We start from the raw sequence: 14893 nt of genomic DNA on the forward strand, positions 1-14893 counted from the left end.
GGGGGGGGGGGAAGAGAGACTGGGCGGGAGAATGAGAAATCCTCACCAAGTTGTGGGATCTTTTCTCTCGACTGAGCATGCTCACATAAGTGTGTGCGCGCGCACGTGAAATAGAGATTTAAATGTGCACTCAGGCTGTCAGGCTGGGAATAAATAGTCCTGACGGCACTCAATAGGTCAAACACCGTATCTTTCAAAAATAGTATTTGTGTCCACTTTGTAAGAGGGAATCATACCCAGTTATTATTCTTCAAAATGTGATTCAAACACTTTCAGACGATTCTTAAACACTTTAAATACAATTGATCCAAAAGATAGACTCCAAATTGTGTTATTTTTATGATTAGCATTTTATATATATATATATATATATATATATTTTTTTTTTTTTTTTTTTTTCAAAAAGGCTTTTAGTAATGCATTTCAAAACATTTAAATCTAAAATGTGTTTTACATCGGAGATCCTTTGACAATCTAAATTAGTGGATGATGGAGAAAAGCAGCTGTCGTCACCTTCAATTCATGTCGCGTTATTGTCCATCTGTATGATGAGCATTTTTAAAACGATATTTTGATATTTGTGTGTGTGTGTATATATATATATATATATATATATATATATATATATATATATATATATATACACACACACACACACACACACACACACACACAAATATCAAAATGTATTTATCCATTTATTTATTTTTTATTTTTTATTTATTTGATTTATTTATCACAACTATATATATATTTTTTTTTTTTCACCAAACTATGGCCCAACTTACTACTTCCAGCTGAACTTCCGAGCTTTGAGGAGGACGATAGTGTGAAATAAAAGCAGCATATTTAGCCATAATTTGGGTGTGTAAACGTGTCCCCTTTATAATCTATTGTAACGGACTGAAATCAAGCTGCCCACAACTATTCTAACTAAACGAGAAGAAGAAACAACTTTTGCTCATCAAAGTGTTTTGAGTTTCACTTGACTCATTTGCTCGGGAGAGAGGTTATTAATTGTGCTTTTTTTCCCTCCTTCGTTGACAGTTGAAGCATGTCTGCTCACAGGCGTGAGGCCTGGAAGAAAACAGCAACACATTGAGGTAACTCTCCCAGCCTCTCTGCAGTCATGAGCAGACTGACAGATGAGCAGACGTGCCGACTGACTCCTGACAGGTGAGTCAGCGTAATGCTGGAGATCAGTTCCTCATCAGCGAAAAGACAAACAAATGATGCACCGAACATCTCCACCCTGTAACTGAAATAAAAGTGACTCGTACTCTGATGCTGACAGTAATTTTCCTCTTTGAGTGGCGCCCTATTGAAATATAAAACTAATATAGATTTAGAATATCTACATAGTATCATCCATTGTAATATCTGCACCCACTACACTTTAATCATTCCAGTTTGACATATTCTATGCATATTATAGGAAACCTTTCACATTTTAGTTACAATCACTCAACCTATACTGCAATGAGTGCAACAAGACATTATGTACAGGTTTATAACACAATACAGCAGTCACAAATATATCATAATAATATTTTGTCGAGCCCAACAGCTTTAAATAATTGATACAATTACTTGGTGAAGAAAAAATGAATTGACAACCCCTTTGATACTTAAAAAATATCAAGTTCCAGAATCAATAAAGTGGAGATTTGTGGTTTTCGCCATCTTATATCATTACAAATTGAATATCTGTGGACAGTCCAGTGGTCGGACAGCGCTAGACATTTGAAGACGTAACCTTCTAATTGCCACTGATTTAAATCCTCACTCATCTCATTAGATCTAGCTCGGTGTTCCTCACACTGTGAGGACCTGTATTAAGGTCTTTGTCGTCTTGATGTAAATGTTTCCATTGACACCAAGCGCTCAGTATGAATGGGGGAGTGGAAGAAGAGGAAGCAGGCAGAGCCTTCTGGGGGGGCCACCAGAGGTGAGCTGCCGGAGACGGGAGTTGATGAAAGGCGCAGCGCCTGCTACACAGAGACGTATGCCATTTGACCCTCTACGCTAATGATCCAGCTGCTCCATAATCTGCAGGGCCAAGTCGGTGTCTTAATTAGAGAACCTTGGGCCGTGGCAGGAATGATGAAGCGCATCACAGGCGGGCAGTGAGGCCCCCCCCCCCCCCTCGCTGCCTTCATTACCCTGCCAGGCAGTGAGACAGTCAGAGCGGGGACAAGCCCCAGCCTGCCGCCACGTCAGGGATGACTGTCTGTGGATGTTCATAGGCGGGTCTGGGAGTCAGCAGAGGAGCGCTGAGGAGGCGAGCAAGATGAGAAGAAAAGCCAGGAGAGATGAAGCAGTGTAGGGGAGGGTGTGAGGACCACGGCCGTGCTGGCATCAGGCCTGACAGAGAGCAGGAAGTGGCAACGCAGTCTGCAGTGAAGAGGTCTGAGAGTTCTGGCGCTGTGATTACGAGCCCAAGGGAACAGACTGCGATACCACACACACACGGAGCCACTTTGATCTGGCTTAAAGAAAATGGGGTTCCGTCACTGTCACCACCAAAAAACAGTAAAAAGACACTCCAATTTGTTTTTATAGTGGAGCACTGAGAGTATTTGAGGGCCGAGAGGGAGGAATCGATGGTCAAACGCGTTCTCTTATCAGGATTAATAGCGGATTCAGTTCTGAATGAGAAATTGAAAAAAGTTTCTAAAAACATCTTGAGTTACTGAATTCTTGACAGGAATTATCAGCGTTCCGGCTGCCAACAGAGCACCGACAGCGAATCTGTGATTGTGTTTTCGTGGCTCAATCACACTGGCAGCATGTGCCTGGCCCTATTTTATTCAAGAAAATCCAATGAGGCAACAACCTGAGTACAACAACCAGGGATTACTTTACACAACACAGCAGATTACGTCAACTTCATGTTAGGCAACGACCTACTGAGTTGGCAAGTCAGCAACTGCGTCATAAAAATCCGTGCTGTTCCCCATCTCCACTATTGCAAAATTCATGTCTGTACTTAGCCACCACTTAAAAGTTTTAGTGCCTCTAACGACGCACGGCCCAGGATGAAATTAATATTTCAAGTGTGATATTGCTACAGTGAATGGCACTTAGTGATCTCCAACGTTTCATACAATGACAATTACCATTTACTGACTATAGATGTGTTCATGAATGTGGGTAGTTAATCACTTTAATGTGATGCATTCTTTACAAATCCTTAGGTTTTTGCAAATATTTATAACTAAAGACGTGATTAAATATAATGAACATTAATCAACTTTTACCATGTTATTCCACTAAATTATTATATATTGCTGGATTAGTCTTCCTCAATCAAACTGTGGGAGAAGGCAGCAATGGGGCTCTGAAGCCTTTTCACCCTTCTAGGATCAGTCTGAAGATCTAGTTGAATTAAGGTAATGGTTTAAATAATTGAATCAAAGATAAGCACCTAATGTGTCATCTGATGCTTTATGGTAAATGCACCATGGTTAATATGTATTGCAACACATGTAAGGTGCAGAGTTCTCACTAATTAATATTTAAATGGATTTTATGTTCCCATATAACAGATATCGTCTGCTTCCTCCTGCTCAAGTGTTCACTGAGCGCTAATGTATTTGTGCTGCAAATACTCTGTGTCCAAGTAGAAGTTGTTGTGTTTATTTGTATGAACACGTCACAGCATTGACCAATGTCTCAAAGATACCACAGCGGCCTGTCCCAACAGAATGATCCAACTTCACACTTCATCATACCACTGAGGCTTTTACAAAGAACACATACGTCCGGTATGAGAATCACATTGAAATGACCAGACACCTGGTAAGGTCGGTAATCCATCCCCAATCCAACTATGTTGCTCTTATCAAAGTGATGTGGTTGTGCACATTGTGAAGTTCTGAGATACAGGACGTCAAAATCAATGTGATGCCGTTGTTAAAACGTTGTAGCTAAAATCTCTAGAAATATCAGAAACCCACAAGCAACAACTCCAAACCACTAGTTTCAAGATTTGAAATAAACTACACAAATAAACTATAATAAGATCACTGCACTCTTGTCAAATGCAGTCTTCACTCTAATGAATGAAAGTAACATTGTTCCTCTGGTTCACAACATTCTGCAAACAGAGGAAACTACTGACTGAAGCAGAAGTAGGAGGCACACTAAAGGGAAGTATGTAAAACTAAAAGGTCAATAAGACTGGTTTTACTATTTGAATTACAGTAAAAAAAAAAAAACGGGTTGCAGTGCATTCACAGTAGGGAGCAGTATCTAAAGACAGAACAAATCCCCCCCCCCCCCACAGGACAGTCAGTCAAGGATCAGAAGCCGAACCAAAACAGACAGCAGTGTTTCACCCATCAGCCATTGTTTGATAATGTAAGGTCAATAAACCTGACGAAATTCATTTGTATGGTGTTCGACTAACCGAACACATCTGTTTACCTGTAAGCAGAGTGTGTTTAGGACCACAATATGCAGGCGTGAAACCAAATGCGAGCAAAGACAGAAAGGACTAAATCAGACGGAGCGCTTACTTTGCTGTGAACATGGGTGTTCGGGGGGAAATCTATGTTTGCCAGTGGTGTGGATGAGTCAACATGGCGGATTTGATACGAGTCCATGACCCTGCTCATAACAAGTGTTTCACGCAGGTCTGACACTGTTCGACCTGTGAAGAGGGGCATGTGTTGCTGGGCATGTGCTCACTGCCGAAATCCCTGAGGACGACACAGAGGATTTAACAGATAGTAGTGGTTACTTGTCCCTCCTCTTCAGGGGAAGCATGCTTGTACATGACTAAACAGTGGAAGCTTGACTTTACGGTGAGCATGTTACAGAAATCCTGTAAAATTAAAGGAATAGTTCGACATTTTAAGCTATTCCGACGTATTTTATGTCACAAAACGGGGCATGAAAATCTAAAACCGTATTTCAGGCATCTAACCAAAAACCCTTTAAAAAAAACAAAAACAAACATGAACTTCAAGACGAGGGAACGGAAGTGCAGAAATATGAACTCATTTCTGGGTTTTGGGACTCATTCCTGCAGCACTCTGTTAGCCTAGCTTAGCATAAAGACTGGAGGTAAGGGGAAACATCTAGTCTGGCTACAAAGTAAAACAATCCACCTACTAACTACTCCACTTGTCTGTTTTGATCTGAACACAGACTTGTGGTTGTAGTTCTTTTACTTACTTTCTGAAGCAAATTGTCGGTGGTTGGTCCGTATAATGACGCAGGTGTATTTCCCAAAATGCACATCTATTCCTTTAATAAAAGCATTTCTTTTATCCTAATTTCATGTTGGGTGTGATTTTCCATTTTCAGTCTGACGTCTGATAATAATGCATGTATATCACATAACACTCCACCACAGCTAACCTATTTTGTTCTCTACCGAGAACACCTAGCTGCCTACCGAGAACGACTTTCCTCCAAATACCTGTAAATTACCGTCATTTCCTCTCTTAGCATTCAGCTCACATTCTGACTCCCACTTGCAGACACGAGACTGTCGATAGGTACCAGATCAGCGCTCTCCTGCACTTATCTGCAATTTCCGTGATTAATCCCCTTTTACAGCATCCATCACTGGCAACACTCGGGACAGCATGCGGCTGCTCAGCTACACAGACGCAACCAATAAGGCCCGTGATGCTTGTACTGCCGTATATGCTAACTCGGAACAGTAGACGTGATGAATGCTGCATTAAAAACAATGTCACTAGAATTCAAAACAGTCCACAGTAAATATTTATAGCACCGATTGTTAAATGCTGGCTAGACTTTGGTGTGTGCAGAGAGAGAGAGCGAGAGCGAATTATGACAAGAATCTTCCTGTAGTGTGATGGTAACTTGGCAAATGGGAGGGGAACTGCTAAGCGTGCTCCCTCTGTTATGCCTGAAGATTTGGCACATGCACTCACAACAACAACAGTGATGTAACCTGGTAACAAGCCTTTGGCATCTTTACTCTCGACCGAAACCCGGGTCATACCTTCCATATCAACGGCTTTATATCCAGCGTGGGAGAAGCCCTTGTTTTCCTAGCGATGGCGAGGGGACCAAACAGGGAGTGGTGGGAACCCGGGCTCACCTGCCCCTCAGTCAAAAGAGAGACTCCTCACTTTTTCCAGCCCTGGAGGCAAAAGGACTTAGGGGAGTTATTCTGGAGCTCACTCAAACTAAAATAGCAGCGCGTCTGAGAATTGTGATTGCACGTGAGCTCTGTAATCATGCAGCGAACTACCCTAAGCCTAGGGCTGGGCGATAAATCGATTTAATCGATTAATTCGAATGTGTGCTTTAAGGCGATGTGTTTTATTGAAAATCGAGAAAATCGCCCCCACCCCTTTTTCCCGTAGTAGAGTGCGCGCGCATTGTTTACAAACTAAAACAATGGCGGCCAGCAGCTTCACTGCTGCCGCCGCCACCTCACAAAAACAACCCAGCATTTTGGAGACATTCACCAACTGTACTCCGCATGAGAAGAAGAGTGCCCGGTGGAAAGCCATCACGGATGCAGTCGCGATGTATATCGCAAAAGATATGGTGCCCATATACACCGTGGAAAAGCCGGGGTTTATTCACCGTCTCAAAGCTTTGGACCCCAGGTACGTGCTACCAAGCCGTAAACATTTTTCTGACGTTGCCTTGCCTCGGCTGTACAATAGTACACGCCAAAGGATCTCTGCGGAGCTGGAGGGGATGTCATTCTACTCCGCAACAACTGACCTGTGGTCCAGCAGGTTGACCCAGACACCGATCCACTTGACTGGTGGAAGCGTCACCAACTTAACTTTCCAAGGCTAAGTACTTTAGCAAAGAAATACCTCTCTGTGCCAGCTACAAGTGCCCCCTCTGAGAGGCTTTTCAGTGTGTGGGGGGGGGGCATTGTTACATGCCACCGTGCATGCCTGAAGCCAGAGGTAGTAGACAGGCTTGTCTTCCTGGCAAAAAATATTTAGAAAAAACATGCACTACTGTTTAATACTGTTGGTTATGTTGTGAATGCACTTGATTTTGTTTACATGCACTTATTTACTGTGCAAAATATGTTATGTTGATGTTAGATCAGATGTTGCACTTTTGAAAATGTGAATGTTAAAGGGTCATATACATTTTATTTCATGCTGTGTTTGTATCAGTGTATTCAGTTAGAAAAGCTTACTGTAAAAAGTTACATTTGCACAGTTGTTTACAATGGAAGGCTACTATTTAATGCCATTTAATGTTATGTTTAATTTAATTTTATATTTAAATGATTCAGGCAAACAAAAGAGTGACCAAATACTTTTTGTATACTACAGGCACCTTTCTACAATGTTCAGGTTTTGTTTGCACTTTATTTTTATCAACCTACTTGGGAAAATCATCACAAAATAAAAGAAAAAATTGTTTTCAACAGCTTCTGTCATCTGCAAAAAATTTTGGGGGAAAAAAATCGATTTAAATCGTGAATCGGATTTTTTGTAAAAAAATCGGAGATTTTTTTTTTAGGCCATATCGCCCAGCCCTACCTAAGCCTCATCTTCATTAAAAAACAAAAAGCAGGTAACGGCAACACCAAGGCAACAGCTTTGATTGGCAGTCTTCCATCTCAATTAAAGGCTTAATGGTTCAGCTGAAACCACCCCCAAGGAAGAAAGCATTAACAACCCGGTCCTTACTTGCATTTTTAGGATGTGTCAATTATCTCTTCAACCACTCAGGCGGCTGAGCACATTGTTCAGCCTCTACTGCAGCTCACAGCCGAGCCGGGCGCCGACCGTGGCCTGCTCGCTGTTAACAGAATGTGCGAGACAGTCTTTGTGTTGCAGTGCAATCCATGTTGGCTTTTAAGATGCAGTCGTCTCTGCTGCGCTCTTAAAAGAGGAGAAAAAAAACCCCGGTACACATGCTCTTTCTGCTCCCCTACTCCCTCGATCCCACTCCGTCTATGGTTGAACAATTCAAGCCCATAATTATTCTGCCAATCAATCGGGAGCACAACTGTGGCTGTGGGGCAGTTTACAGCCGAGGAAAGACAAGTTTTCAACAAAGCAACGCTGAACCGTGAGTGTTTGAAACCCACTGAAGCTTAAAAAGGAAAGAGAGACACCTTAATCGTATTAGTCAGTGTCAAACAAACAGAGGTCTTCTAAGTATTTGGTAAAGAGAAAAAGACTCACTGCAGACATACAGACAACCATGACGAGTGTGCGACTCTCTCTCTCTGCAGACCAGAGAGGATCAGAGTAGTGGAAGATCTGGGAGTTGGCTGTGGATGAACTAAGTCGCTTCAGGCTGTCAGAAGAGGCCACTAAGCGAGCAACAGGGTTTTGTGACGAGAGAGAGAAATGTGAATAGATGCAGCCGAGTTAGACGTTAGATATTCCAGAGATGCTCTCAGAAAGTCAGCCACTTTCCATGTTGATGTGAGATTGGTGGGCTGGATGTCTAAATAAAAAGGTCCAGAGACAGATCTAGACAGATGAAGGCAGCACACACAAGCACAAGGACCTCATTGTGTAATCTGCAGGTTGAGTCAAAAACACGTACAACATTGCAGTAATTGAATAAGCTTACAGTGATGAGGAGGGGTTGGTCTCGCTGTCCCTAACAGCTTGCCTGCGAGGTGGCCTTTGTTTTGGAGGTGGCAGGGGCGCCCTGACACGGACCATGCAAACCCAATTACCCCGGTCCCACGGCCTGGGGGCCCGCATTAACACACACACACCCCTAGGAGGTTGACTCCATGCCAGCCTGGCAGCCGGCAAGATCCTGCTGCTGAATCATAAATAGACCACTTAAGGCACGGGCAATCTGGTGGCAATCTTGAGGGCCGATCCTCATCTGCATTCACTAGATCCATTTCAACGTCGATGTTAAATATTGAGCCGGTCTCTGAGGCGAGTAGCGTGGTAATGGGGGAGTGAGTCCGCTTACATGGAACTAAAAGCTGTCCATAGAGAACTCATAGCCAGGAAAGCATTAGTCCACCTGGGAGGACACTTTATGTCTCTATAGTTATTTAGTCAGAATTTAGTTCAGATTAGTCAGCAACTATTTTGATAAGTAGACACTTAACTTATTAAACTTAATAATTGTTAAAGAAATAATCATTAGTTACAGCCTGTGTGATATTTCTAATGTGATGAGATTTACAAAAGATTGTTACGTCTAATACTCATATTTAATTGTTTAGATAATAAAGTATACTGTGACTCAGACTTAATGTAGCACGGTTAAATGTTTCCATGTCACCCGTGTCAGAAACAACCGTGTTTGAGCCTCATTTCCAAGTGCAACACGGACGCGCTACAAAAGAAGCCCTGCTATAATTACCCAAGCGTGATTTAAAGGAATTACCTGGGTGGGCAAAGCATGTTCTCTGCAAGTGCTACACGGAGCAGGAATCAGGTCATGAATTCCAAATTTAGACAGAGAATCGGCATCGGCAGCTACGAAGCCGGAGTCGAGAGAAGGAGCTGTAACACCGGCTACACAGAGGCAGAACACTCATTTTAAAACCCCAAAAAGAACAAAGTAAAAAAAACGAAATTGAGTCGAGTAGATATAGCTCGAGGTTTGCTAGATTTGTTAGACGTTCATCTCACGTAAAGCCTAAAATCATCTTCATTTAGAATGGCACTGCAGTTGTAATTAAAACCATTTTGCTATTTAATCAATATTCAATCTCTCAGAAATAATTAACAGCATATTAAAGAGTTTACTGCCCGGCGGAGCTGGATGCCTCTACATCATTAAGCTGTTGAAACGCTTTACTCTTTGACTCCTCCCGTCCCTGGTTTACTGCGCCTCTTTAAAATGCTCCTGGAGTCGCACTGTACCTGCAGATAATAACACAGCCCACTGATAACATGCCGCATGCTGTGTATAATCTCACCACTTTCCCCAGACACCCAACACATGAACATAGCTGCACCACTGAACCTGTACGGGAAACGTAAAGCCTAAACAAATGTACTGAATGCAAAAGCTTCACAGGATGTAGTCGTCATTTATGGTCAAGTTTTCCATGGCATATTGCTGAGGAGTGGCCACCTGCCATAAATCCATGCCCTTTCCCCCCCACCCTACCGAGTGATAATACAGCCTGCATTGAAAGTTGCACAACACCGTGTGCTGTTAAATATGTGCTATACTCGATAGATTAGCAGCTCAATAGTTTCATCTTGGTGCTCAAACTGCTGCTTTACTACAACATCGTAAGCACTTATAACCTAACAGACAACACTCCTCGTGTCCCAGACTAAACCACTCGATCAAGCACATGATGTGTAGGGCACGCGCACACACACACACACACACACACATGTAGATGCAAACATAAAGCTGTATGTAGCCCAGCTGATCAATCATCTGCTTGATCAAAACACATCAAGTACCTGAAGAGACGTGCAGGAGAACATTAACTACAGAAACAGTCTGTGCAGCGCTGCAGAATACAGTATGAAAGCACTCCAGTCAGCTGTTGAATTTAAACGACGCGGCCTTGCGTCACCAGGAATTTTCTGTTTACACAAGCCAATAAATTCCTTGGGCATTCTCCAAATGACTTCCATGTCATTTGGGGGCAGCTTGGTTTTTGTCTATTGCTGATTAGAAGAGAGCAGAGCAGTAAAACACGAGGCCGAGGCGGTCTCAGGAATTTGTTTTCACGGGAAACGGACATCTGTCGGTGTCTATACCTGTTCTCTTCAGCCTGCTCAGTTACACATAAATTCAAATCATTTGGTTTCCTGGAAACAATGTTGCAATTTTTCTGGGGTGTGGGGGGGGGGGGGGGGGGGTAGCAGCAGTCATTGTTTGTTTAAGCTCTGTAGTCAAAATACCTCCTGGCATGAAAAAAATGGATTCATCAGTGTGAGGCTACCTTACAAGAGCAACAATAGGTCATCACAAAACCAGAGGATTTGCCACAATAAATCGCAGACACGCGAGTCGGGCCGACAGACAAGTGTGTTTGGCTTTAACCACCGAAATGTCAAGACAGGATTTAATGGCAACTCAAACACAGTGACGAGAGAGAGGAGGAACGCACAGCCGTGTCGGAGAGGTGAAAGTACAGGTGTGACGGAAAATAGTCGCACACTCGTAACCTCAGTGGTCTCTATTAGGCTTTAAGGCAAGTTATGGATTTGCTGCTAGCATTATCAGGGCACAAATCACCACGCAGTCTGATTCAGTGCAGTAACCAAGACAGAGCGTAAAGATGACGAATGTCCACTCCAACAATTAAAAACAATTGCTGTTCAGCAGCTGACTTTTCCACCAGCACATAAGTGCACCACATGACTCTTCAGATTAAATGCATAGACAGTGAGGGAAATTATCATATTAATAACCGTCTCACGCTTAACACTCAACTGTACTGAATCAAGAATTTGAAACTACAAATGTCACATGTTCAGCGCACATTTCAAGATTACAACATGACATTGGTTAATTTGTTTCTAAAACAACATTAAACCTCGATGTCCGTTCAACCACTCAGCTCTGATTTCAAGAGAGATTAGTAAACCGGTTAGTCAGCCAGTGACAAACACCACAGACCGTGTGAGGAACTCCCGAGGACGTCCCCACCCAGTGCACCTTCTGACAGCCTAACCCGTCACAAAAACAGGAAGCATCTTCAGTGTGAAGAAGCGGTCAGGCAGCAACCTGAGACGGGTGTCAGACAGGAGACGAGCTGTAGTGCTGTTGTGAAATTGGCAGCGGTGTTTCCAATGAGGAACTGTCATTTGTGGAGAAGTTGTGTGGGCTGCTAACATTTTATTCTCATCTCTAGCATCATATTGCCCACGATGGGTCAACAGCTCACTCCCAGCTTGTGAAATAGCTTGATTTTAAATCAGTTAATTTCAAATGTTTGGTCAAACGTCACTTCCCGAGTTCCCGTAGTCTCTGCTCTCTGGGTACTGCTTACTATGGGCATGGAGTTTGTTTGCAGCTCAGTGTATGCTTTTCCATCAATCACGAGCCATTAGAATACAACAACTGTGTACAGCGTTCATTCAGAGAGCAAAAGAAATACCGGTTGTCACTCGAGGTGCATTCAACCCAAATCAGGCGTTCCGGCACTCAGCGCAGGGTTGTGTGGCAGCGTAGTGTCACTTGATCAGCCCATTTGTGCGACGCCATGCTGCTAGTGTGCTCCAGGGGTTGGCTTTCTGCATAAACATATTTAAATTTAAAAAAAATACTTTTTACTTTCAATAACTAACCAGGATAAAAAGGTCTCACAAAACGGTGCGGTTCAAACTGGTGCACGCAGCCAAACTGAGTAACATAACTTTACACTTCATTGTGCTCTTTATTCCGTGGGCGTCTTCCGGTCTGACTGACGTGATTGGCCACCGCAGTGTGACATTGGATTGACGTTGCATCCCCGACAGTCCCCACCGCAGCCTAAAACGCACTACCCACATTCAAATAAATGAGAGGACTGATTTGGTGTGAATGCAGCTTAAGTCCTATATTTGGACTAAAGATGGACATGTTTACAGCATGTTATTGATCGACAACTGTGGAGCTCACTGGTAAATAAGAAAAGGGCAGAAATGGAACTGAAACTTAACTTTAATTGTTCATCTGGAGTTGAAATAAAATAACCAGAACTCATTAAATGATCTATTTTTTAGAGATGGATGCTCTGTGCCTTTCCTTTCCTACACAGCCTATGCAACACAACAGTGCAATACAAAAAAAACAACACAACCACTTGTTGTATTAAGCTTTTAAATTCATTATCAGTCTAATTTACCTAATCTTCATGCTTCTTATGGACCTGAGGATCATTTAGTTCCTGACTTTTAGATCCTGGAGCTGATAGTTTGTGGGCAAAAAATGCCCCTTGAATAGTTATCAACATTTAAAGAGCCCATGACATATTGTAGGTCTCAGTTTATGTGAAGTGGCTGTTAACCTCCCATCGATCTGCAGAGCTCATCAAAATCCTGAGTGCTTTACATTATTGGATTGAGACAGAGAGAGAGAGAGAGAGAGAGAAAAGCACCCCAACATTGACTGGGAATTGAATTCTTTATGAGTGAATAAAATCACACTCACACAGCTATGGGACAGCCCAGCGCAGACTTCTGGGGTTCATAACACACTTCACAGAGTGCAGTGTGAATGCACGTCAGTCAAAGCTCCCACAGCTCTGTATTTACTCATCTGCATAAATCAGTAGATGTATTACCGGTTACAGAAGAATCTACAGAGGGAAGATTTAACTTGTTTAAAAGTTAGATTTTTGTATCTTCTATGTTCCTTCTTATGACATTCACAAGAAGCTGTCACTCAAAATGTTTTGTTGCCGTGGAGTTTAACACGTTACGTCTTTGTAGTAAGCTGTGAAACATTCACAAACCTCGGAATCACATCAACAAGCATGTCGGGATGCTAAACTTTCAGCACAATTCACACAAAAGCCTCATTACATTTGTTAACAGTGATGATCGTAGATTTATTTTTTTTTTTTCACACCACGTCTTGCTGGTGTAAAAGATAAGGCTAATTAACGTGGCACCATTTGCATCTTCACCTCGATGTTCCAACAGCGAAGGGAAGCGAGCAGCCGCAGCGGGCTAATGAATGTTTGATTTGAGAGGGAAGACTTCCTGTCACTTCCAGCGCTCCTGACATAACCCTCTTATAAACCCCTTACATTTCCATGCTCCGCTATCTTGCTCGGCTGTCGGCTTCTCACCTCCAACCCCCCTCCCTCCACACCTTAAATTCCTGAGTTCACCCCCCCTCCCTCCCTCCCCACTACCACCACACAGGCAGCGCTCATTACAGCAGATTTGCATGTCTGCTCCAGAGCAGTATGAGAGGAGATGAAACACAACTCCCAGTGGCTGCCTCTGCAGAGCTTCACTCGTCTGACAGAAAGAGCTCCACCTTGGGCCCAAGACACTGCCAGCAAACAAATGCAGGCTTCTTAAACAGGCCATACACGCACACGCACACAAAGATAGAAAGAACTCCGACTGCACCGTATATTCGGTTTAAATATATCTATATTCAGGAAATAAATTGAGAAACAGAAGTGTAGCTTCCAGCACATTGCTTGCTTCCCTCCCTACGCATTACCAATCAAGCCGGCTCAGTTGAGGGCGACACCACGAGTTATGTTACTGCGCTATCTGTCCCCATTCCCACCGAGATCTCACACACCTGATGACCGACGACCATCTTTTTTTTATGCACATGTCAAGGTTTCTTAAAATCTGTCTTTTTGATTTCATTACAATCAAATTTGTGAGACGGCTACAGCTGGATCACACTTCAGAAATACCAACTACCATCCTATTGTTTGTATTAGTGGTGTAGTGAAAGGTCGACCATCGTAGTCAATTTTTTAGGATTTGCTGTTTTATATTATAAAATAAGCCGGTTGAATTCATAACTTGGCCTCAGGGGAAATGTAATTGTCACGTTTCACTATTTTCTGAACCTTTTAAGACAACAAATGTATTTATTTGCAAACCTAGAGAATGTTTGAGTCAAACAATAAATCATACTTTAATCCAACGGGACAGAAATTAGCTTAACCTCAGATTTGGAGTTTTTTATGAATTAGAAATAATGCCCTCATAAACAGTGTGATATTAATTATGTCCATAATCACCCTAAAAGGAGCATAGACGATGAACCATGAAGCCAATAAATCTCCCATTGCTGTCCTGGACCTTAAGTTTAAATAGCAAAGATGACTGCGTGTCATTTCTCAATAAGTCAACTTTTATGAACTACAGCAACGTAGAACGTTGTCTCTGAAATATTTGATCAGTTGGAGGGAGACTGTTCAACATTCATCTTCATGTTTTGGTATTGTCCTAGACGGTGGTAGAGTAAGTAGTGCGTTGCCACATTTTGACACCACATGCTTGGTCAC

At 42.6% G+C, this 14893-nt stretch overlaps 1 protein-coding gene across 1 annotated transcript in view; it reads right to left on the minus strand.

The window, feature by feature from the left end:
- The window catches only part of foxj3 (forkhead box J3), a 68284-nt gene that overhangs the window by 42652 nt on the left and 10739 nt on the right, over positions 1–14893 (minus strand). The window lies entirely within an intron of this gene.

This window comes from Melanostigma gelatinosum, assembly GCF_949748355.1.
Source record: "Melanostigma gelatinosum genome assembly, chromosome: 3".
NCBI lineage: Eukaryota > Metazoa > Chordata > Actinopteri > Perciformes > Zoarcidae > Melanostigma > Melanostigma gelatinosum.